Raw genomic sequence first — 23,551 nt, 5'->3', positions numbered from 1 at the left:
AAAAGCCAGAGTAGATGTGGTAGATGTATACACAGCCCCCGACATCAACCTCCACACATACTTGGCCACCTTTGTCATCTACTCCAAAGTGGTGTTTGCAGACACTGAGCCCTATGATAAACCAAGTAAACATGGGATGCAGCCTGATCCCCAGACAGATGCCTGACCACATCATGTAGACGTAAGCACTGATGGGACATACTTACAGTCTATCCATCCTCCCTCCATCTATCTTAAACACACACACACACACACACACACACACACAAACACACACACACACATCTTTGTGGGGACCCGTCATTGACATAATTCCCTAGCCCCTTACCCTAACCTTAACCATCACAACTAAATGCCTAATCTTAACCCTTACCCTAACCCTAACTATAACCTAATTCTGACCCTAATCCTAAAACCAAGTCTTAACCCTCAAACAGCCCTTTAAACTTGTAAAGCTGTACGGGACCCCACAAGTATACTGTATTCTCGGTTTTTGGACCCCACGAATTTAGTTAATTTTAGTTAAACAAGAACGCACACACACACACACACACACACACACACACACACACACACACACACACTCACTCAAACACTGAGTGCACTGCTACCCATTCAAGTAGATTTGCCTCATTGCCTGCATGTTGAACACAAGCTGACAATATTCTGTTGTCTGTCAGGAAAAATCTCAAGGACAACACTATTTAATATCTAAGAAACCAAAAAGCTTCACACTGTAGACAGCATCTGTACATGATCAGAAATGATACAGAGCATAGTGACCGATAATCTATATCCACAACGTTCCACTTCCGGGATTGCTCCGTTGCCGCCGGAAATTCCGCAGGATCTCAATCTTTTCAGCCGGATGTCCGTCACCTTCCGTTCTGTTTGTGTTGGTGTTCTAACCTCCGGTGGATTTGTGAGGACTATGGTTAACTGCTCCTCAGATCTCTGCAGGGTAAATCCAGACAGCTAGCTAGACTATCTGTCCAATCGGAGTTTTCTCTCGCATGATTAAAACAACTTTTGAACGTACACACGTTCCACCAAAACAAGTTCCTTCCTGAGGCATTTTAGCAGAAGCCCCGTGGCTCCATCCGGAGCTTAGTGCCATCCAAGGCGATTATGATTGGTTTAAAGAAATGCCAATAAACCACAGCAGGCTTTTCTCCCATCCCGGAATACTGTATGGACTAGCCAGAACATCCTTTGCAGTGCTGTGGAGGAAGATCTGGCAAATCGAGACTAAGTGACTGATGACAATTTTTATATCAATAACAAAGAGAATTTATGTACAAACCCCAATTCCAATAAAGTTGGGACGTTGTGTAAAACTTAAAACCTGCTTGCTGCCCCCTCACAGTGATGGACAACTTATCACTCAACGAAGTCCCGACTGTCTGCTGTCCTGACTCCTAAATGGTGGAATGAGCTCCTAATTGACATGAGGATGGCAGAAATCCTACACATCTTCAGACGAAGGCTAAAAACACATCTCTTCCGACTGCACCTCAGATATATACATATATATATTCTTAAAACTGCACTTTCATATGGCTCTCTGTAGTTTGGCTTATTTAAATCTAATGTACTTGCACTTACTACTTGTTGTCTGGAGTTTGCACCTTCAAGGTTGAAAGCACTTAATTGGAAGTTGCTGTGGATAAAAGCGTCAGCTAAATGACATGCAATGTAATGTAGTAAGGAAATGGCTTGTCAGAAAGTCCATGGGTTTGTGATCCTTTTGAGTAACAGAGAGATACTAGCTTGGTTAAATGAAGAGCGACTGAACCAGTTCAAAGGATTTATCAAAGACAGATACTGAAAATGGTTAGAATTTCTTTCGTAGAAACCATTAGGGCCTGGGGATTTAGCAGATTGCATTGAAGTTACAAGCGTTTAAAAATTACTATAATCAGTGATGCCACAATTCAACCCGTTCTCACTCTGAACTCGTAAAATACGGACGTTTGGACGGTGACTGTCAGCGTCTGAAACGACGAAAAAAGCGCCCTTCAGCATGTTTGTAGAACGTACAGTAACATTTTTCAGATTTCCTGTTTTTCCTTTTTTCCTCACAAAATGCTTGTACTATTAACCATGCAGTTGATCAGCTAAAATTGTTCCTGCTGTATCACTGCGTTTGTAGTACTCAAACTGTTAAAGTCAAGATCAAATTCAAATTTTCTTTTTAATCCTTTATCAGATCCAAATTCCAGTCATATTGTGCATCTATTTGACAAAATATGCTCAAAAAATATATTATATTAAAATCCAGTCATGTTTTTTTCCTTTAAAAGAAAATATGACATGTGCTTACATAAAACCAATTTAGACCAAAAATGTCATGACATCCACCCGTCAATCAATCTACAAGTGTTTGGTGTTTTAAGCCCCCAACGTCGTCTTCCAGGCAGTGCTGCCTGGAAGTCGACGTTGGGGCCTTAAAACCCCATCGAGCCATTCTACAACGGCACAGAGCTAAGATTCAGAGTACGCAGATGACACCGAAAAACCAGCTGACTTTTTGCCGGCGTGTGAGCAAGGGAGCTGGCAGCATGGAGGGAGGTCGGCCAAGCCTGCCCATTTTCAAGCTAGTCCAATCAAATGCAAATTGAATTCAATCCCTCTTGTAACTGTACACCGCTCAAATATTCCTTTTCCCCCGGAAAGTACATAACAGTACAGGCGCTAAAGGCGCCATTACTTCCTTTTCACTGGTACATTAAGTCATTGACTTTCATTTTGTTGGGAGGAGAGAAGGTCAAACTTGGTCCGAAGTCTTAAGTGTTGGGTGAATTTGCATATATCTAGCAATTAAAATTATGCTTAGACATTTAATGTGTGAAATTTATAGTATTCAATTGGTATTATTGTATTGGAACACTTCAAGTAGTTTTTGCAGGTAATACGACTATAATTTGATTTAAAGCTGCATTCTTAGTGTTTGTTATATTGTTGTATTGGTACTTTTACTTTACTAAAGGATCTGAACACTTCTTCGCCATTGGTATACTCCAATTTCTCATTCCTTTGCTTTTTGTTTATGCTGGCACAAGCTCTTGTTTGATTATTAAGAACCAGCATGAATTCCCAAGAACACAGGGGAATAGCAGCGTAGTCACAGCTCCCTACTGCCGAAAGAGAGAGAGCTTATATTCCGGTTTGGTAGCTGCAACATGCCTTGAGGCCGGCAGCTGCATATCGGGAGATTGGGTTTAATTGGGAAGCAGTGACCTTTTCCGCCAGAGAAAACACACACACACACACACACACACACACACACACACCAAGCTTTAAAACCCCCATTAAGAGTCAGAGTCCGGTTCTATCGAGCCAGGACAGACACTGACTCATAGCCTTGTGATTCAACAAAGAAATTAATTAAGAAGACAGATACTGCTGTGTGGGTGATGTATAATTCATGTTAATGCACATTAGTTAAATCCGCTTCTATCTCTCGCTTACTGCAATGTTCTTCTGTGCATTTACATTTAAATGAAAAACTGCAAAATGAACAACTGCAAATGATCAATTGTAATTTCAACTGAATGTGTCACAAAGGTGCTGTTTGCTTTTTAACTTTATATCAACATCATTTATTTGGAGTGACATTTATTCTGAGTTTACATTGAATGTGTTTCGATCGGAAAGTCCGGCGTGTACACACACACACACACACACACAGACAGACACACGCACACACACACACACTAGAGCTGTCCGTATTCCTCTATAATACCATATGAATTTCATTTTTTTTTTTCAATCGAATAATATTCAAATATTTAATGCTCATATGCAGCCGGTTATTAATATGTACACTATTCAGGCTTATGTATTGTCAATGCCACTATCAGCATGTGGTTGTTGTTACACGTTCTGTCCACTAGAGGGACTTCCAACATCAGCCTGGCCTTGAAGGGGATCTACATCATGGCACATTGCATTTCTGGCACGCGGCTCTCTGTTTACATCATTTTCCACCACGAGCACACAGCGACAAACACAAATCAGCGGAAAACTCTGGAATGGCCTGGGACACACATTCATACGGTTTGATAAAGGACTTATTGGACCTTAACTTTTGTGTACGTCTCATCTACGATTTTTCCTGCATCCACCGTGTATGTGTGTGACGGGGAAAGGATGCAGCACGGGGAAAGGATGCCTCACACGCTGGGAAACAGCCGTGGGGGAGGACGCCTACTAAATTAATTCAGTATTGACTCAAAATATTTTTGAGACACGTGTCACATTTCCATGCAGACAATAGAACTGATTTGAGAATTCTTTGAGACGTTTATATCGTAGCTGTGTTGCAAATTTGAAGTCAGAGAGAGGTTTGTTTGTTTCTTGATTATTTTACGTATTGTTATTTCACATTTATTTAATTTGATTCAACTGCAAAACTATGCACACATTATGGCAATACAACCCAATCTCACGGCAGATCGTCAAATGGTCTTGGTGGTTTTGTGGTGGCCAGCACGAAAATGTAAACTAATGTATTTAAATGGGAAGCATATGTCGTGATCACAGCACGACTACGGTAGCGAGTAGTATGAAATGCCGAAAAATCTACGTAAGGAGGTTGGTTGGGGTGGTGGATGGGTCAAGCAATTCAGGACTTTCACCCTCGCGTCCCGCGTTTGGCGTTTTGTTTCCTTAACCCAACCTCCGCCATCCCGTTATTGTCGTGCGTCCCCCGCGGCCGTGTCCCGGCGTGTGAGGCGTCCTCCCCCGCAATCTCCGTATAGACCATTTTGTGCTGGCCACCACGAAAAAAAACGCGAAAAACGTCCCAGATGAACACAAATCAATCAATTAAAATAACGTGACCATTTCACTAACTGTCATGAGAGCGTGTTGGGCATTAACAGAACACACTATTAGTACAAAAACAAAACAAAAACAGTCTCAGGCAATGGCGTGTTACAGTGAAGACGAGTTCTAAAGTCCCCACATGTACTAAATACAAAGCCATGAGCATGGCATCGTCTAGACTATAGTCCTGTTTGTTAGTAGGAGTTATTCTAATTATTTACAGTTATATAACTACATATGCTGTAACACCATTACGATGCAAATAGTCTCCCTCCCATTTCTCTTCCAATTTTTGTCACAGTTATTACAAAACTCATTTATATATATATATATATATATATATATATATACACACACACACACACACACACACACACGCACACACCATTTCCATATTCATAATAGGAAAGCAAAGCATTGTAATCATGCATTGTTTGCCGATGTTTACAGCAGTGTAGACAGTCAGACATCATCACGGTCTAAATACTGTGAATTGAATTAGGTAAATATGGTCGCTCAACAAAATGGATTTTTTAAATGAATAGCAGAGCAAGCAACAGAAATACAGTGTAGTTAGTGAAATACTGCTGATTCATTTACTTAATTAAGAAAACATGTCGAAAGAATTTCTAAAATGTGGGATGGATTGGGAAAGACAAGTGCTGAACAGGAGGAGGGATGCATATACACCATAAAGGCTTAGGCACATGCTAATAAAGTTGCACATTATTACCAACGGCCACTGTGGACACAAAATGACAAATGAAATAAAACGTGGCTTAAATATATTTTAGCAGTAGCAAGTGGGAGAGAGGAGTCCTAACATCATTAAACTGACTTAGTATTGGTGGTTTAGGAGGTAGAGCGGTTGTCCGTTGTTCGATCCCTGACCAGTGCCGGAAATGGGCCGTAACTCACCGGTACTGAGTACCGGCACTTCTGATTATTGCAGTTTAACGCTGAGAAAACAGCACTGAAAATGGCCGTGGATAATTGTATTCGATAAACATATTATTTATAACCCTGGCCACTGGTTGCGCGCAGCAGACTTGTGCTCTGTGCGCTCCACTTCTATAATGTAAAGAAATAAAACACATCATCGTGGCTAATTAAAATGAAATGCATACAAAAACACATTTCAAGTGATATATTACCAAGACATGCCTATAAATATATCCAAGACGCATGCTATGATCATGTCATGCAACTGCTGAATTAGAGTATACCGGCACCTGTTTTGGTCCAATTCAGGCACTGTCCCTGATGACATGTTGAAGTGTCCATGGGCAATATATGGAACACCAACATGCTCCTGATGGCTGTGCCATTGGTGGTGAATGTGGTCGAATGGGGTTTCTGGTGAGCAGGTGGCCATTTTATGTCAGCCTTGGCCACTAGTTTTTTTGTGTGTGTGTGTGAATGGGGTTAATGGTGCATGTAGTGTAGAGGGCTTTGTGTGGTCCAGAAAAGAGCTATATAAATGCTGTATATTTACCATTTGATACAGGGGTCATCAACTACATTTTTCCAAGGGCCAGAATTTTTCTAAGCAGACACCCTGGGGGCCAGACTTTCAAATAAAGAAAATAAGATGAATTTATACCTAATATGCCTATTCTTGTTAAAAATTTTCACTTTCTTGCAGCGTCTTGATTGGTGGAAAATGCTTGCAAAAAGAAACGGCTGTTGTCAGGTAAACATGTCCCTGTCAAAGAGGCTGAAGGGAAAAGTTGACGTGGAAAAGCCAAAAGCCCAACTTTAATGATGAATAACTGATAAGCAGGCTATGCACTCGTCATGTATGCTTCATTTGCAAGTAAACAATGCTGTTGCAAAATAATACAACCAGCATCATCATCATCAAGAACGTGCATATCAAGTAGCCACATGCGTCTGTTTTGGTGTTATAATACCTCCATAGATTTACCGCTCCGGCGGAGAGTTTGGTTTGTTCAGCCAGCAGTTAAGTTTACAAGAATTTGTCCAAATTTCCAGATTCCCGGCAAACTAAGATAAACTGTTAGACTACAAACCGACAGCTTTTGTTTTAGCTTGTTTGTAAAAATTCGCTATTTGCAGAGTAGAGCTGTGTTAGGGTAAAACAGCACCTGCAAGTTAGCTGGAGATCGGAGGGAGCAGGAAGGCAGTCTCAAGGCCTTCGGCTGGAAGGAGAAATTCCAGGAGACTGCATCTGTATTTAACACCAGCACAGAATGGAGGAGGATAAGGTAAGGCACTTAGTAAAAAGCTTTTCATCCTTGATATTTCTGTGGCTCGGCAGCTCATTTATTGGTCTCTCAAGCCATCTATCAAACCATTCAGCTGTGCTGATTGGCCCGCCAGCCTGCAAAAGAGACCAGAAATCAATTTGGGCCCAGGATCTTCATTTTTATTTGATTGAGTGTTTGCCTCGCCTGGAAAGGAAAAAAAAAACAACCTTCCTGTCATTATGATGCAAGCCCAAACCTCACTCATCTTCACCCAACACACTCCTCTCACCTCCATCCCTTCTCCCTCCCTCTGCCCTCTTTCACCTTCTTCTCTTTCTTCCTTACAGCCTTTTTTTCTCCTGCTCATTTTCCGTTCACCTTTCCCCAAGTCATGACATTGACTTGGTGAAATTAATTTGGTTTGAGTGGCGCGTGTCAAACTGGCGGAGGATAAATACAGTTTTTTTTATGTGTCGACTCTGCCCTGATTCCCATGAGTCTCCCTGCTGGCAAAGAGAAGCATCATGACAGCCTCAGCCAGAGGTTAAAGCACCAATTAGCTACAGTTAATGAAGCCTCATTAGCCTCCACTAAGTGTATCCCCCCTCTTTCTCTGTCTCTTTCTCTCTCTCTCTCTTTCACTTCCTTTCTGAACACTTCTCTTCCATTACTGCTCCGATATTAACCCTGGGTGACCAGTGACCAAGAAAGAGACATACTGTAGAGATGATTGACAGTGGCTGACAATGAGCAGAACATCAGTAATTTATGACGTGAACAAAATAGACAGACAGCCTGCGTTCTGACCGAGACAGAATTCTAGTTACATCAAGCATCTACTGATGGCAAAAGCAGTTTTTTTCTGAATTGTACTGAATTGCTAGAATGGGTTCTGTAAAAAAGAATCCGTTCAATAAAAAGATTTTTTCAAAAGATATGTTATGAGTCTGGTTGTAGCATTTTGAATGACCTGAAGTGTATTCAGGTTTTGGTGGGAGGCATGAGCAAAGTGCATTGGCATTGGGGTACTTTCCACAAAATCATCTCTCTATCATCTCTTTATCAGGATGCATAGTATCCAGGATACTATGCATCCTGATAAAGTTCCCTTGGCCTTTGGAATTAAAATAGCCCCCCCACATCATCACATACCCTTCACCATACCTAGAGATTGGCATGGTTTTATGTCGGTTAGCCTAACAGCTGGTTTGATTTGCATTGAGAGAGGATTTTATGGAAAGTGCCCCATGTCAATCTCTAGGTATGGTGAAGGGTATGTGATGATATGGGGATATGGTGAAGGGTATGTGATGATGTGGGGGGGCTATTTTAATTCCAAAGGCCAAGGGAACTTTATCAGGATGCATAGTATCCTGGATCCATGAAATAACTGGCCTTTAAAAATAAAAATCTGCCTGCCTCTATGGGAATTTAACATAGGGGTGGACTGACTTATGCCCCCCTGTATTTTAAGGAAGAACATTTATTTATTTACGATACATTATTCATTCACAAAGAAAATTGGTGTCCTTAAAGGTTGGATTTTTCCTCATTTTTTTAATTAAGGCATTAAGATCAATTTCCAAAAGATGATTTTTTTTTTTATTCCTCTTTTTAGTCAACTTTAGCATTGGTTCCTAAACTTAGGAGTGTCGCTGTACTAATGAACTTCGGGGGAGGCAACAAGTTGCGCGTCGGACGGTTCACGCCTCGTTATTGGCCATTGGCAATGTATCCAGTTATGGCATTAAGCTATTAAAAGCCTAAACCACGGACTGAAAGTGGGAGAGAAAGAATGCAGGACTGTAACAAAGACAAGTTAGACTGGACAGTGGAATATTACAAAGTGAGAACCCTATAGGGACTTCATAGGTCAAGCTCATTGGAAAGTCAAGTACAGTTTTCTGTAATGTGCGCTCATTAATGGCAACGTGAGTTTAACTCCTGGTCATAAACTCCTGGTCGTAAACTCCTACCCCGCCACCCTCTACAAGGGGCTCTGCAGGGACACACAGGCCAAGCTGAGCATCACGAGGGCAAAGGCAAGATGCTAACCAAAAATGTTCTGTCCGAGATTGTCCTTCTGCAATGTAATGACACAGTGCGCGGCCTTGCACACACATAAATCAGCATCATTAAATTGACCCCCTGCTAGTTTCTACCAAACGAGGGAAGCCCCGGAGCAATGAGCCGTACACAAGTTCACATCAATTAACATCTGAGGCCAGCATGGAGGATGAACTAATGGACATAACCGTATTACTCACATCAAAAGGGCAGGAGATTTATGACCTGTACTGTGCGTGTGAGATTCAAAGCACCCTGGCTAGAAAACATTATATATGTGTATGGTACATCACAGCAGAATCTAACGCTTTATATCACTGCTTGTTTAGGAGTCAATATATCATATATAGGCAACGAATTAACTGGTTTACAGTTCAGGTATTAAAAACAAGTGAATATTTGTATGAAGGTAAATATGCTACAAAATGCGAGAGCTTGAAGACTCGCTGTGAGCACTTGTAGAATACGACGGGAGAACTTGCAGAACAAAAATCACGGCAAGATTTTTATGAGGGGACTACTTTGGCGTTACCTCGCAATATGTTGTGCATTCCCTCGCAGTAAGTTTTGCGTTACCTCGCAATGCTTTTCTTCTTCCATTACTTCTGAGCCGTGTGACCACTTCCACTCAGCTGCCCAGCACAATGACTCAGCTTGTCAAATTTTACTTTGAGCTGCGAATTATTCTGAAATAGTGTTCAATACGCACATTCGTATCTCATATAGGCTACAATCAATAGCCTATCTCTTAAATGTATAAAAAAAGATAATGTGCAATGTCAGAGGTCCACATGATGTGGTGATGAACCAACAGAATATCAGATGATCTGCAGCTCTGTCTGCTTTATGGAGATTGATATAGGCTCCGCTCATTTCCTGGTCGCACTTTCCCTCTGACTGGCTTTGGCTTCAGAACATGGGTGTGTAAACACACAAAGTGCAAATTTCAACTTACAAGTTCAGATTTTTGTTCTGCAAGTTCTCACATCGTATTCTACAAGTGCTCTCATTGGCCCTCATTTATCAACCTAACGTAGAAACCAGCGCAGATATGAGCGCAGAAATCATCTTACGACAGGCTTCACGTGTGATTCATGTTCGTTTCACACCAATCTGAGCGTAAGAATGGTCGTACATTGATAAATGCGGCGGCTGGAAACGATCGTCATTTAAATATCACGCCCCAATATATTCTGGGTTTTGAGGCCTCGCCCCTACAATTTACGACATGGCGAGACGTAATCCGGCTGAGAAGCGGAACTTTTCAGAGGTGGAGATTGAAACCCTGATATCTCTGGTTCATTTGCACTAACGTGGGTACTATTTGGCGGCCTGAAAACTGGTATTAAAGGCTGTAGAAAGAATGCGGGATGAAAAGAGATCACTGATGCGGTCAACAGTGTTGTCGTACTCCAGCTGAAGTTTAGCCTATTTAATTTATACATCCTTGACACATTTTCTATAGTCCTAATAGTAATATACAGGCTTCTATTGCAATCTATTAGACCTACATGTAGGTGTACCTATAATTAAATAAACACACGGTAGCGGAGTTTATGCAGTGTCTTTTATTTTACTCGTGTTCGTCGGAACGAGGCAACAGCTGAGGGAGAGCGCTTGTCCTCCGCCCCCGTGTTTTTCCAGAGGGGCTGGAAAAACAAGTCAAAATAACTCGGTCAATGGCAGAAATAAATCATTCACTAACTAACACTATAGGCTACCTTTTAAAAGTGAGGAATAATATCCTGTCTCCTTCATATAGCCCCCAGTTGGGGCTGTTCTGGACACTGCTCTCTGGGCATCGGCTCATCTGGCTCCATCGCTACATTTATGGCACCGTGTCTTCCTGTGCGATGTTGTGCAGAACCCCCCAGGCTAAAACAATGTTGCAGACCGGTGCATAGAGGTCTTCTAAAAGAACCAGATCTGCCATTGCTGATAAGTGATCAACTGATGACTTCTCCTCCTCCTCCTGTTAAACTGATTATATGCTGCACCGCAAGTCCACACTGACTCGAAAACTTGCGTACACGAGTTCAGAGCAGACGTGAGATTTGATCGCAGCCTACGCTCACGTCCAAATTGATAAATGCCGAGCTTTGCGTAGGAATCGGCGTACGCCCGTCGTACACCTGTTTTAGGTCGTACGCACGTTTCATAAATGAGGGCCATTAAGTCTACAAGCTCTCGCACTTTGCAGTGTTTACCTTAATATATTTGATAGTTAGAAAGGCTAGAGGATATAATCAGACTGAATTGCCATTTGTTTTCACTTTATCATTTCAGGCGCCTTTAGACTGAGCGACAAAATAGATCAGTACACGTGGTTATACGTGGGTGTGTGGGTAAAGTTTAAACTTCACCTCATATTACTTTGCATCATAATGTTTATTCTGTGTCATTTCAAGCGTATTCTGATAGGATTGCTTGTAGACATAGCTGTTACAATTGCTTACTTGATAAATGATCAACTTTTGGTTTGTGTTCACTGGTGTCTCAATTGAAAAAGGCCATCTGGGATCTGTTGTTGTCGTTCACGTGTTGTTAAACTCAGATTACATGCTGCACTGTTGGGTTTTCCCACTTTGGTGCCTCTAGTGATCAGACAACAAAAGAAGTAATTAAGTGACCGCGAACATGAATACTGTCTGTTGTTTGCAAAGGCTTACCGAGCATGAAATAAGCCCTAGAGAAGCTATTAGTGCTTGGAGCTTTAAAAACAGCTGATTGATTTGATTCTGCCTTGATGCGTATTGAGAAGTGGCCTTTTGGGTGTCTCAATGATCTCGTGAACAAGGAAAATGTTGTGGCGTGTGTATTTATCCTCTGTCGTGTGCATAAGTGAGATGTGTATGGTGCCATAATAGAGAAATAAACTCATTTTAAAATTCCTGGCAGGATATCAAAGGGGAGCTGTGTTCTGGCGGGAGTTGTTGCAGCGTTGCAGATGGCACTGGGCTCCATCCCAGCAGGGACTAAAGTCTGGACCGAGACAGCAGCACATTTAGTATGCAGGAAGGTCTCATTGTAGCATTACTAACCTGCTTTTTTCCTTATACTTGTATACTACTTTTTAATTCTGCCTCGGTCGAGGTGCCAAAGGTTGTTGCTAACGCCCATAAACGTCCCTGCACACAGAAAGATAAGAAGAAAGGAGAAAATCCAGGCAGAGGCCAGGTCCCATTCTGGGATCTGTGTGCTTAAAGTTCCCATGGCATGAAAATTTCACTTTATGAGGTTTTTTAACATTAATATGCATTCCCCCAGCCTGCCTATGGTCCCCCAGTGGCTAGAAATGGTGATAGGTGTAAACCGAGCCCTGGGTATCCTGCTCTGCCTTTGAGAAAATGAAAGCTCAGATGGACCAATCATATAATGCAAATTGTTAAGAAGAACAACTTCAAAAAGTACACTAAATATTTACTATTGTGGTGGTTGGAGTCCAGCTGGCTGTGAGTTCCTGTTTTTCTTTTCCTCATGTTTTGCTGTCAGTTTGTGTTGCCTCTGTTTCTCTCTGTGTTCCCCCCTCCCTTCCTGTCTGTGCCAGCCAGCTGATTGCGCACACCTGCTCGCCTCCTCACTACCGCTCTTCCCACCATACACACCTGCCGGCCATCAACTCCAATCAAGCCCAGTATATAAACCCCGGATTGACTCACCACCTTCGCTTGATCGTTGCTCCTGCCTACTTGGTGACACGCGTCTCAAGCTTCTGCAAATTCCCCTGAGTGTTCTTCTGCTTGTATCTTTGTAATCCGTTTTCTGTCTGTCTTTTTGTTTCAGCCATTGCCTTCCTCGTCACTCTGCCTCCAGTCAGCTGGCTCCTCCATCCAGTTCCCCCTCACGGTTTCCTGCACCAGCCTGCCTCAGCCCTCGCCTCTCCGCGCTCCAGTACTTCCCTGTCGAGTTCTCAGACCCGGTCTCCCCGTGCCTCTGTTCCCGGTTCCAGCCCCCGTGCCTGTGCTCCCCTCTCTGGCATCCACCTCCCCACTTCCCCATTCACTTTCCCACTTTTCCTAATAAAGTGATTTGTGCTGAGTTCTGCATTTGGGTCCGTTCTGTCCTAACCGTAACAACTATATCTTTCATTGAACTTCAACTACTTTTCCTGTGGTGCACATTTTTCATTTTCTTCATCAGAAAATAATTATTCATTCAGTATAACTCCTGCTATTTGACATACCGCTCATTCACGCTGTTATGTGCATTTATTATACTTTAGATTAATCTGCTTTATTTTGTCAATTTATGTATCGTAGCATTTTTTTTATAAAATCCACTTATTTCTGTTGTACTTTGCATGGTTGTATCATGTAACCGTGTGATTTAAATTCCCCAAAATGTATGTAATGTAATGTCAAATGTTTGACTTATTGTATAATTAAATGTTGTTAGTCAGAATGTCGTCCTCTGCCTTTGAACATACCGACAGTTCTATAGCAGTACTTTACAACATGTACTGTAAGTCAAAATATGAGTGACACTGAAGAACAATGAAAGACAACAATCAATATCAAAGCAGCCAAATCCATATTCATTTTGACTAAACAAATTCTCTCAATTACTTCTGTCTGCCGTAAGTAGGGCATTGTTTAAATCTATTCAGTCTTTTTAGCTTTTTTAGTGCGGTATATTTAAAATCAAGAATGCAAGGCAATTAAAAAAGGATATGAAGTGTGTGAGGGCTGATTGCTCTGAATTATTTATTTGTGTGGGTGTCAGGGAGCAGCTCACGTTAGAGCTGTGAGGTGGAGAGCATCAGAGGTCTGAGGTCTGTCTTCCTTTACTCTGTTGTTAGCTCTGCCAGTCATCCTCATAGCGCACATTCATCTCCATTCAATATGCTGTCACCGTTCTATCCTTGTTCACACAGCATATCCCTGAGCTCATTACCCTGCACACACGCCCGCCCGCACACATATTCACACAAGAATTTGAAGCTTTGTGCAGCCAGCGCATAAAAAAAAGCATACTTTTGATTAATTATTAATTTTTTTATTTATTCATATCATCAATAAAACATAGCGTTGGGTCTGGAGACTGACAGAGCAATACTGAATCAGATGAGGAACAACAAACTGGGTTTGACGGAGATCACACGTCACACAAATTGCCTGGTGTTTGGTTGCACCACCGTGGCTTAGCATAGCAGGAGATGGAGGTATAGCCAATCAGAAAAAAAATATTTCACATTGGGATTTTATTTATTGATAGCAGAGTGTAATGCTGAATGGCAAACCCATGGATTGGGATCATTCGGCCTTTCACACTAAACGCAGGACTGGTTGAACTATAGCCAGTGACATGCATGAGGATAATTGAAATGAATTCCACTTGATTTACTCGAAACATAATCGAAAGAGAATTCCATGTTAGAGCCAATGAAAACCAATCATCTGGCAGTGTGCGATTTTGTGGCAGTGTGCGATTTTGTGATTTATTTTGAATGGGCTTAATCAGGTCTGAATCTACAACCCTTCTCTACTGCAGGGACAATCAAGAGAAATGTATTCAACCTTTGATTTGACACATCAAATGATAATTGAGAAAAAAGATTATAGTCAATATACAGTTTTTTTTTCTATGTCTAGTCAAGGCAAGTTAAAAGTGTGCCAAAAACGTGGTCTACGTTGGTAAAGGAAATTTTTTTCCCTCCTTGCCTGAAGGCAGGTTTGATGAAACTCCAAGTCAGTGGAAGTTTGACAGTTCCTCTCGATTTGCAGTGGTTGCAGTCATTTCGAGTCATGCTTAATATTACAAATGTGACATATGCACCTACTGTATACTAGTGTCATACAAATGGATTATCAGCTCGATTCAAGGCAGCACTGCGACCGACGACTTCAAGGCACCTTAATCTAACCCTAACTATAACCATTGCCTAATCCTAGTGCCGTCAAGGCAGCGCTGCCTGGAAGGCGACGTTGGGGGCTTAAAACACCAAACACTGGATTACCATGTGGAGAGAACTACAAGAAATGTGATAAATTGGACGTTGTCTGTGTTTTTTTTCTTCACTTTTTAAATGGAAAAAAATAACATAATCCATTGGCAGCTTTAATCCTGTACACACCACGCGTACATTTGTTTTTCTGTGAGATTTTGCAACACAACTAATGATAATAATGTAGCAGCCTTTGGGGAAATCCATTTCTGTAAGTTTTTCAGTAGGCATCATTTGCCTCAACTGCTCATGTTAAAGACTACTGATGCAACCTGATGTCACAACGAGTAAAAAGTGATCTTGATCGTCAAGTCCTGCCGAGAAGCCCAAAAAATATCTTAAAGAAAACTTTTCAGTTATGCTTTACCGTATTTTCTGTCTTATCTATTACGTTATGTCGGATTTCCATGTTAAACGTGGCCAAAGATTCAAATAATGAGGTACACGTATGTAAAAGAAATCCCCTTGAGCAAAAATCTCCCACTGTTCTTTTAACATGTTTTCTACTCTTGGCTCTGTATCACTTAGGGGTTGCACAGACTAGTCCTGGACCTGTCCACGACTAGCACTGTCACTTGCAAAATTAGTTTGAAAGCTATCGAACATTTTGGATGTAAGGAGATGGTGTGAGAGGACGAGGAGCGTTGCCTCGTAGCTGTTTGGATTTCTGCTATGCTGGAGCACGTTTGCAGTCAGCTGTTGGTGTAAAGACACGCAGGAGCTAATGTTACAGGCCGTCGAGCATCGGATCACTGGATTATTGCATGGCACCAAATGCAGGAGGTATGAGTAGCATTATACTTCAATGGCCATTTAAATTGTGTGCACACATAACTAGGCGTAAGCCCGATGCATTGGGTGCCATCAAGGGCTGACAATAGACCACTGACTGTTTGTTACAGCAAATTGACTGACTTTTTCATGGAGATGCATGATGCAGCATTGGACAAATTATGTGCGTTACCGCTAGTAAACCCAGTGGTGTGACTAGTTTGTAGCACAAACTCAAAAACTCACTGCAAAAGTGCTTGCTGATATTGCACTCATGTTCTAAATTGTAATTTTGATTGATATCAAATTGAGCTTGGGTGTGGCTTTTGTGTATGACAGGAAGCTGTTGTAACTTGACTTTACAGTACCCTGGAAATCCAGAGTTCTCGTGAGAGCACAATTGTAATTTGCTCAGCGAGTCACTCTGGCATTGCGTAATGATGCTCATTAACTATGCCCCTGTAGCCGAGCTGCACCAATCACATCGGTGTATCTGATATAGGCGGGCCAGAGGCAAGCGAAACAGATGAAGACAGTTTAATCTACCAGTTAGCTCCTCTGGTAGCTAAGAGTTTAATCTACCAGTTAGGGTCCCCTCCTCTTTTCTCTGTACACCAACTCTCTCGGGTCTGTCATTCACTTGCACGGCTTTTCTTATCACAGCTACGCAGATGACACCCAACTAATTCTTTCCTTTCCTGAGTCTGAAACTCAAGTAGCAGCACGTATCTCGGCCCGTCTGACTGACATCTCTTCTTGGATGTCCACACATCATCTGAAACTCAACCTAGACAAGAGTGAGCTCCTTTTCCTTCCAGGGAAGGGCTCTCCTACCCAGGACCTGACTATAACAATCGACAACTCTGTGGTAGTCCCCAACCAGACTGCTAGAAACCTTGGTGTGACACTTGACAACCAACTCTCCTTCACTCTAACATCGCTGCAACCACCCGATCGTGTAGATACATGCTGCATAACATCAGAAGGATACGTTCTAACGCAGAAGGCGGCTCAGGTTCTGGTTCAGGCTCTAGTCATTTCACGTCTAGACTACTGCAACTCCCTCCTGATTGGCCTGCCTGCATGTGCCATCCGACCTCAGCTCATTCAGAACGCAGCAGCTCGACTTGTCTTCAACCTCCCCAAGTTCTCTCACACTACACCTCTCCTCTGCTCTCTTCACTGGCTACCAATTGCTGCCCAGATCCGCTTCAAGACACTAGTACTTACATACAGGGCCACGAACGGATCAGCCCCGGCTTACATCCAGGACATGTTCAAACCATACACCCCAACCCGCTCACTCAACCCGGTCTCACGCCAGGTCGTGTAATAGTCACGTTATTTTTATTCATAAATTTGTGTACAGGTTACGATTTTGACGTATTTTTCGTGTATATGTAACGACTTTTGAACGTGTACAGGTCACGCTTTTCAAACCTGCTCTGGGGGAAGCGACAATGGGAAAATGAGGCGCCACACGCCGGCCAAAACAACGGAACGGGCCGCCACTCGCGACCCGCGCAGGGGCACACAACAACGGGGAAATGAAACGCTGCACGGCGGCCAAAACAACGGAACAGGCCGCCACTTGCGGGCCGCCACTCGCAGGACACGATCCCCGGCCGCAGGGGCACACAACAACGGGGAAATGAAACACCACAACGGGGAAATGAAACGCCACAATAACGAGACGGTTGGGGTTAGGAAAAAAAAAGAACGGGGAAAGGAACCGTCACACGCGGGACACACCGACAAAGGAACTGCAACACGCGGGACAAAGGTACTGCCACACGCGGGGTGCGATCCCCGGTCTCCGGGGTGAAAGTCCTGTGTTTTCTGACCCATCCACCACCCCGACCAACCTTTCGCCTTATCAACTACTCGCTACCGTCAGCGTTCTGGGATCACGTAATATGCTTCCCATTAAAATGCATTGCTTTCAATTTCGTAATCACCACACGAAAAAAACGGCATTTACGTAACCTGTCCACGACTTAATAGATTACAATAACGTGACTATATAACGATCTGGCATGAGACTGGGCTGGCCCACTTCGCTCTGCATCAGCCAAACTGCTTGCTGCCCCCTCACAGCGAGGGAGAACTAATCACTCAACGAAATCCAGACTGTTCACTGTCCTGGCTCCCAAATGGTGGAACGAGCTCCCCGTCGACATCAGGATGGCCGAAAGCCTACACATCTTCCACCGAAGGCTAAAAACACATCTCTTCCGACTACACCTCAGATAAAAAGAAATAAAAAATAAAAAATTCTTGAACCTGCACTTTCATGTCTCTTTGTTGCTTTGCTTATTTAGAGCTAACTTACTACTTGTTGTCTGGAGTTTGAACCTTCACAGTTGAAAGCACTTAATTGGAAGTCGCTGTCAGCTAAATGACATGAAAAGCGTCAGCTAAATGACATGTAATGTAATGTAATGTAGCTCCTCTGGTAGCTAAGAGTTTAATCGACCAGTTAGTTCCTCTGGTAGCTAAGAGTTTAATCTACCAGTTAGCTCCTCTGGTAGCTAAGAGTTTAATCTACCAGTTAGTTCCTCTGGTAGCTAAGAGTTTAATCTACCAGTTAGCTCCTCTGGTAGCTAAGAGTTTAATCTACCAGTTAGCTCCGCTGGTAGCTAAGAGTTTAATCTACCAGTTAGCTCCTCTGGTAGCTAAGAGTTTAATCTACCAGTTAGTTCCTCTGGTAGCTAAGAGTTTAATCGACCAGTTAGTTCCTCTGGTAGCTAAGAGTTTAATCTACCAGTTAGCTCCTCTGGTAGCTAAGAGTTTAATCTACCAGTTAGTTCCTCTGGTAGCTAAGAGTTTAATCGACCAGTTAGCTCCTCTGGTAGCTAAGAGTTTAATCTACCAGTTAGCTCCTCTGGTAGCTAAGAGTTTAATCGACCAGTTAGCTCCGCTGGTAGCTAAGAGTTTAATCTACCAGTTAGCTCCTCTGGTAGCTAAGAGTTTAATCTACCAGTTAGCTCCTCTGGTAGCTAAGAGTTTAATCTATCAGTTAGCTCCTCTGGTAGCTAAGAGTTTAATCTACCATTTAGCTCCGCTGGTAGCTAAAAGTTTAATCTACCAGTTAGCTCCTCTGGTAGCTAAGAGTTTAATCTACCAGTTAGCTCCTCTGGTAGCTAAGAGTTTAATCTACCAGTTAGCTCCGCTGGTAGCTAAGAGTTTAATCTACCATTTAGCTCCGCTGGTAGCTAAAAGTTTAATCTACCAGTTAGCTCCTCTGGTAGCTAAGAGTTTAATCTAACAGTTAGCTGCGCTAGTAGCTAAGAGTTTAATCTACCAGTTAGCTCCGCTGGTAGCTAAGAGTTTAATCTACCAGTTAGCTCCGCTGGTAGCTAAGCGTATGGGGCTCTGGATCATTGACATATATAAAATGAACCAACAAAGCCCGTGTCTCTGGACGGAGACCAGCAGTGAAGGACATTAGAAGCACTTTTCCGGTGAGCGCTGAGCGTTACTGCGCAGCCTGCAACTGACAGAGACAACGTAAATGTGACGTAAGCAACGTGTCTGAAAGTGTGAAGTCATCTGGTAGCTGTGACAAGAGAAATCTCAATCATTCCCAATCTTACAGAGACGGAGGGCATAGGTATATGTAAAGAGATAACATAGGCACAGGCTAATTATTGCTAACTAAAATGCTAGTTAACATCAGTAATTAAACCTAAATAGCTAATGGAAATCCAAACGGCCTGTGAGCTTCTCCTGTACTATACGGTAATTCCTCTACTATGTGACAGTAAGTCTCGTGGTTATGACACAATCGTTAGCCTATTTTTATAAAAACGTCTGCTACGGAGCTATAATGTGAGGTACAAGGTAATGGAGCCTTTTATACATTGTCGTGTTTCTTTAGAAATAAACAATGGACAAATAGAGTCTTTAAACGCTTCAGATGTAAAGTTATTCGCTGTCAAAGTGACGCCAAAATGAATGGCAGTTAATGGAATGCTAACGGGAGGTGATCGCTTCGTAGCATCAAAATGGCGCCATAGGAGGTTCGAGTTCTGAAGCGAAGCTTACCCCCTTGCTCTGTTATCCCCTTTAAAACCCTTTTGTCTCAGAACTGTGGCCTCCAAATGAAAATCTAAATTCTGTGTATTGTTGTGATTGGTCGTAGTGTTATCCAATTGCGTGCAGTGAGATTTTCAAATGCATGCTTGGTTGTCGCCCCTCGAGTTGGGCCATTTTCATTACTCAATGCCAGACCCTTCATCTTTCGGATTTGGGTCTGGATTTCCAGGCTAACTTTACGGTCCAATCTGCCCCAAATTTCAAATGCTGAATAAGAGTCCAGGCCTAAAGACATTTCTATACCAATATTAAGTCAAAGACAAAGCACCACCTACTGACTTCAGGAAGTCAGCCTTATGTGACAAACATCATCTGATTTACATGAAATTCACATGGTGTAGTCTACACATTAAATAAAGCAGTGCATTTTTTTTTCCACTTTTCTTTACTCATTTAAAAGATCTGAATAGGTCTTCCAGTTTCCCCCCCTAATGACTTTAAAGTCTGACAGTATCTCATATTGTGTATCAGCCTACACTGTCTAATAAAGTATTAACATAGTCCTTTTATTGTCCTTATGTTGCTTAGCAAAAAAACACATTCAGTGAAGACACAAGGGCTCATTAAATAGCAGACTATGGGAGAGTTAAATTCCGCAGTAATAATACAATATAAAAGCTCTTTACCTGCAGGCGTTTGTGTTGTTTACAAAAACAAACTGGGCCTGTTGTAATCTCCAGTGCGTGAAACACCAACACCTTTTCACAGCGTTTGATACCAACACCGAAGGCACCCTTGAAATGCACCGGGCTTCCAACTGTAAACCCACCCCTTAATTCTAGTGCTTATTCGGTAGTTAATATCTGTAGAAGAGTCATGCTGAAGGCAAAATACACCACACACAGTCATTAACTCTATCCCCAAAGTGAAGTGTTAAAGAAAACTGTCATACATCAATACAATAGACCTACTACTGGTAGAGGGGGAGTGAAAATAATTCATTTGGGTGGGTGTCGGTGAATGATTTAATAATGAAAGCAGATTCTGCAATCCGTTGACTGTATTCACAGTTCTGTATACACACAGAACTGCAAAGAGAAAGTGCCCAGACTCCCTTAAATATCACACCATTTTTGGGAGCTGTTGAGTCAGGGGGAAACTTTATGAACTTTGTGTAATATTTACGACAAATTCATACTCATTTGTGCCTATTGTCCCTGCTGATGAGTGTCACACACATGCACTGTATATCGTTTATATCCCTCCTTATTGCTTTTATTTTCATGTAGTTCTGTTGAATAACGCAGCTTTCAGGGACAGAATAGATCGGTATAATCAGACACTTAGAGTTGTCCCTACTTCAGCCGTCTCACCACTTCCTAAGCAAAAATATTATCTACAGCCTCTCAGTATAACATTTTCACGAACTGATTAACATGTTGTGATCACGATATCATAAAAAAAATATATACTCTCGGCAACAAACTCCCTCTTACAGAACACATCAAATAAGAACAGCTGATTTCAGGCAGTAAATCACTGCTCCTCCTGGTGGATCGATAAACTTTTGCAACCGGTGTCCACACACGGTGCTTAGGAGCATTGCGAGTCGGCCCCCCGCATTCACTGCGTCATTGCAAGGGATTTCATTTCAGACACAGACAAACGATGGTGCGCTGCTGATAGGGGAGTCAGATAACAAACACTGTGTTGTGCTAGAGGGCATCGACAAACAACGGCTGTCGTTTATTTGCAGGACCAGTATTTGGGCTAATGCGGCTAATGTATAATTTCAGAGTGTTTGCTCAAATGTTCATATTTTCTTTAGTGTCTGAAAAGAAGTTGGAAACAATCAATCCACTCTCTTGTGTAGCATGTCCCCACTCGAAATTTCAACGTACAGCCATGTCCACACAAGCAGTAGCATGCAGACATCCAGTCTCATCTGTACTGAATATTAAGACATACGCTTAAAACACTAAAGAGACACTAACGCTTGCGGACAGATACAGTGTATCATCTTTATCTCTCTTTGCCAACAGCCCGCACTCCCACTTGCAAATTAACACTCTTCAGCTGTTTATCATCTGATTCAAAGAAAGCGGAATGAGCTGAGGCTCAGCCACTGACATTTGAATCTGAGTAATGAGGCTGTTTGTCATCACCAGAATACCAGCCACTGCTCTTTCTATCTATCTGTCGCTCAACTTTGTCTCTAAAACTTTCACTTTCTATCACTTTCTCCCCTCCCATCACTCTCTCTCTCAGCAGTCTCGTGATGGCAAATGTTACCTTTGTGCTGGAAAAATGCTCCATCTGCCTCACTCTCCCTCCCCAGCCGTGATGTTTAACTTTCTTTCATCGCACCGTTCATCATCTCTGAATCCTGGCAGAGGAAATGCAGACATTGAGGCCATTAAAGCCGACGGACTTCTAATCCAAGCCTACATTTTTGTGAGCCTTGACCATAAAACTATACAACCTTCACATACAAACACAATTCACTACTCTATAAAACACACTCACAAAAATACACTTTTTACTGAGTTATTAGCAAGTTTACACTTAGAAAGGAGACATCAAACTTTAGGAATTTGGAAATGTGTCCGTTCAGTCCCATTTCATCAATTAAACCATTAAACCACACATCTTTAACAGGTGGTCCTCAAAGTTACTGCAGGGGGGCTAACAAAAAAAAAGTTTCTTTCAAAAATGAAAATGTCTTAACATGAATCCAACATATTATTAGCACATAATGTGTACAGTATGTAGTAGGGGGTTCCCTGCTCCAGCCCACTCTCAGTTAAGGGGTCCTTGGCTTGAAAAATGTAGAATTTTCAATTTGAACATAAAAAAATCTGAGTGGAAATGCTATAATCTCTTGAGAAATTGCAAAAAAAAAATGTTTTAAGCTTGGCTGAGTTGGAAACAGTATACCAATAAAAGCAAAATGCGACAAAGTGCAATGGAAATGGTACTGAGGGGTATGGACAAACACCATAATTTTATTTCTGAAACAGATAACAATTAACATATTATATTAGGGGCACTAAATCATTTGACTTGTCTGGCTCCACTCTATCCATTTTGCGGGTGTGAAGTATGTGAATATCTCTATGTAAACAAGCAAGGTACAATGCCAGATGACAAAATGGAGCGTTAATATTTTAAAGGTGTACTATGAGTTCCTGCATGGTTTCAGCGCAATTTAATTTTTGTCTCAAATGGTAGGCATCTCTCCTTGATCTGCTAGCTGCCTGCCCCCTGAACACACAGGGGGCGTAAACGTCAAACAAACACTAGGGGCACAGGCTGTGCACCAAAATACAACAAACCACGTTCCAGCCAATCACAGACAAGATGGTTGGGGGAGGGGGGTGGAGGTTAGGGACATGAAAGTTACGGAGAAATGGGGGGAGGGACGAGCTTGCTCTGTTTTGTTTGAAATTTACTTGGAACGTCAACAGAAGTGACGTCATGCAGGAACTCATAGTGCACCTTTAATGGTAGCCAGTATTTGGGATCTTTTGGGTTTAATGGACATGTTTACAATGCAGGAAGAGAGCCATTTTTCAACAGCACAAATTACATTAAAGAGATCTGTGGGAAGACGAAAATGAGATTAAAAGCAAGAGAGACACCAAGTTAAAATCCGATAAATTAAGAGAAAGACAACGTCCCACAGCCCGTC

General features: G+C 42.2%; 1 protein-coding gene and 1 long non-coding RNA gene across 2 annotated transcripts in view; one reads left to right on the top strand and one right to left on the bottom strand.

Annotated features, from left to right (window-relative positions):
* The window catches only part of sorcs2 (sortilin-related VPS10 domain containing receptor 2), a 371,041-nt gene that overhangs the window by 150,721 nt on the left and 196,769 nt on the right, over positions 1 to 23,551 (bottom strand). The gene's annotated exons all lie outside the window — the stretch shown is intronic.
* Positions 12,541 to 13,145, top strand: LOC114545656 (uncharacterized). Its single transcript, XR_003690920.1, has 2 exons — positions 12,541 to 12,799; positions 12,891 to 13,145. It is a non-coding gene; the product is annotated as an uncharacterized LOC114545656 (long non-coding RNA).

The sequence above is a fragment of the Perca flavescens genome, chromosome 19 (genome assembly GCF_004354835.1).
Source record: "Perca flavescens isolate YP-PL-M2 chromosome 19, PFLA_1.0, whole genome shotgun sequence".
Lineage (NCBI taxonomy): Eukaryota > Metazoa > Chordata > Actinopteri > Perciformes > Percidae > Perca > Perca flavescens.
The sequence above is the reverse complement of the archived record's forward strand: the minus strand, read 5'-3'. Positions and strand labels throughout refer to the sequence as shown.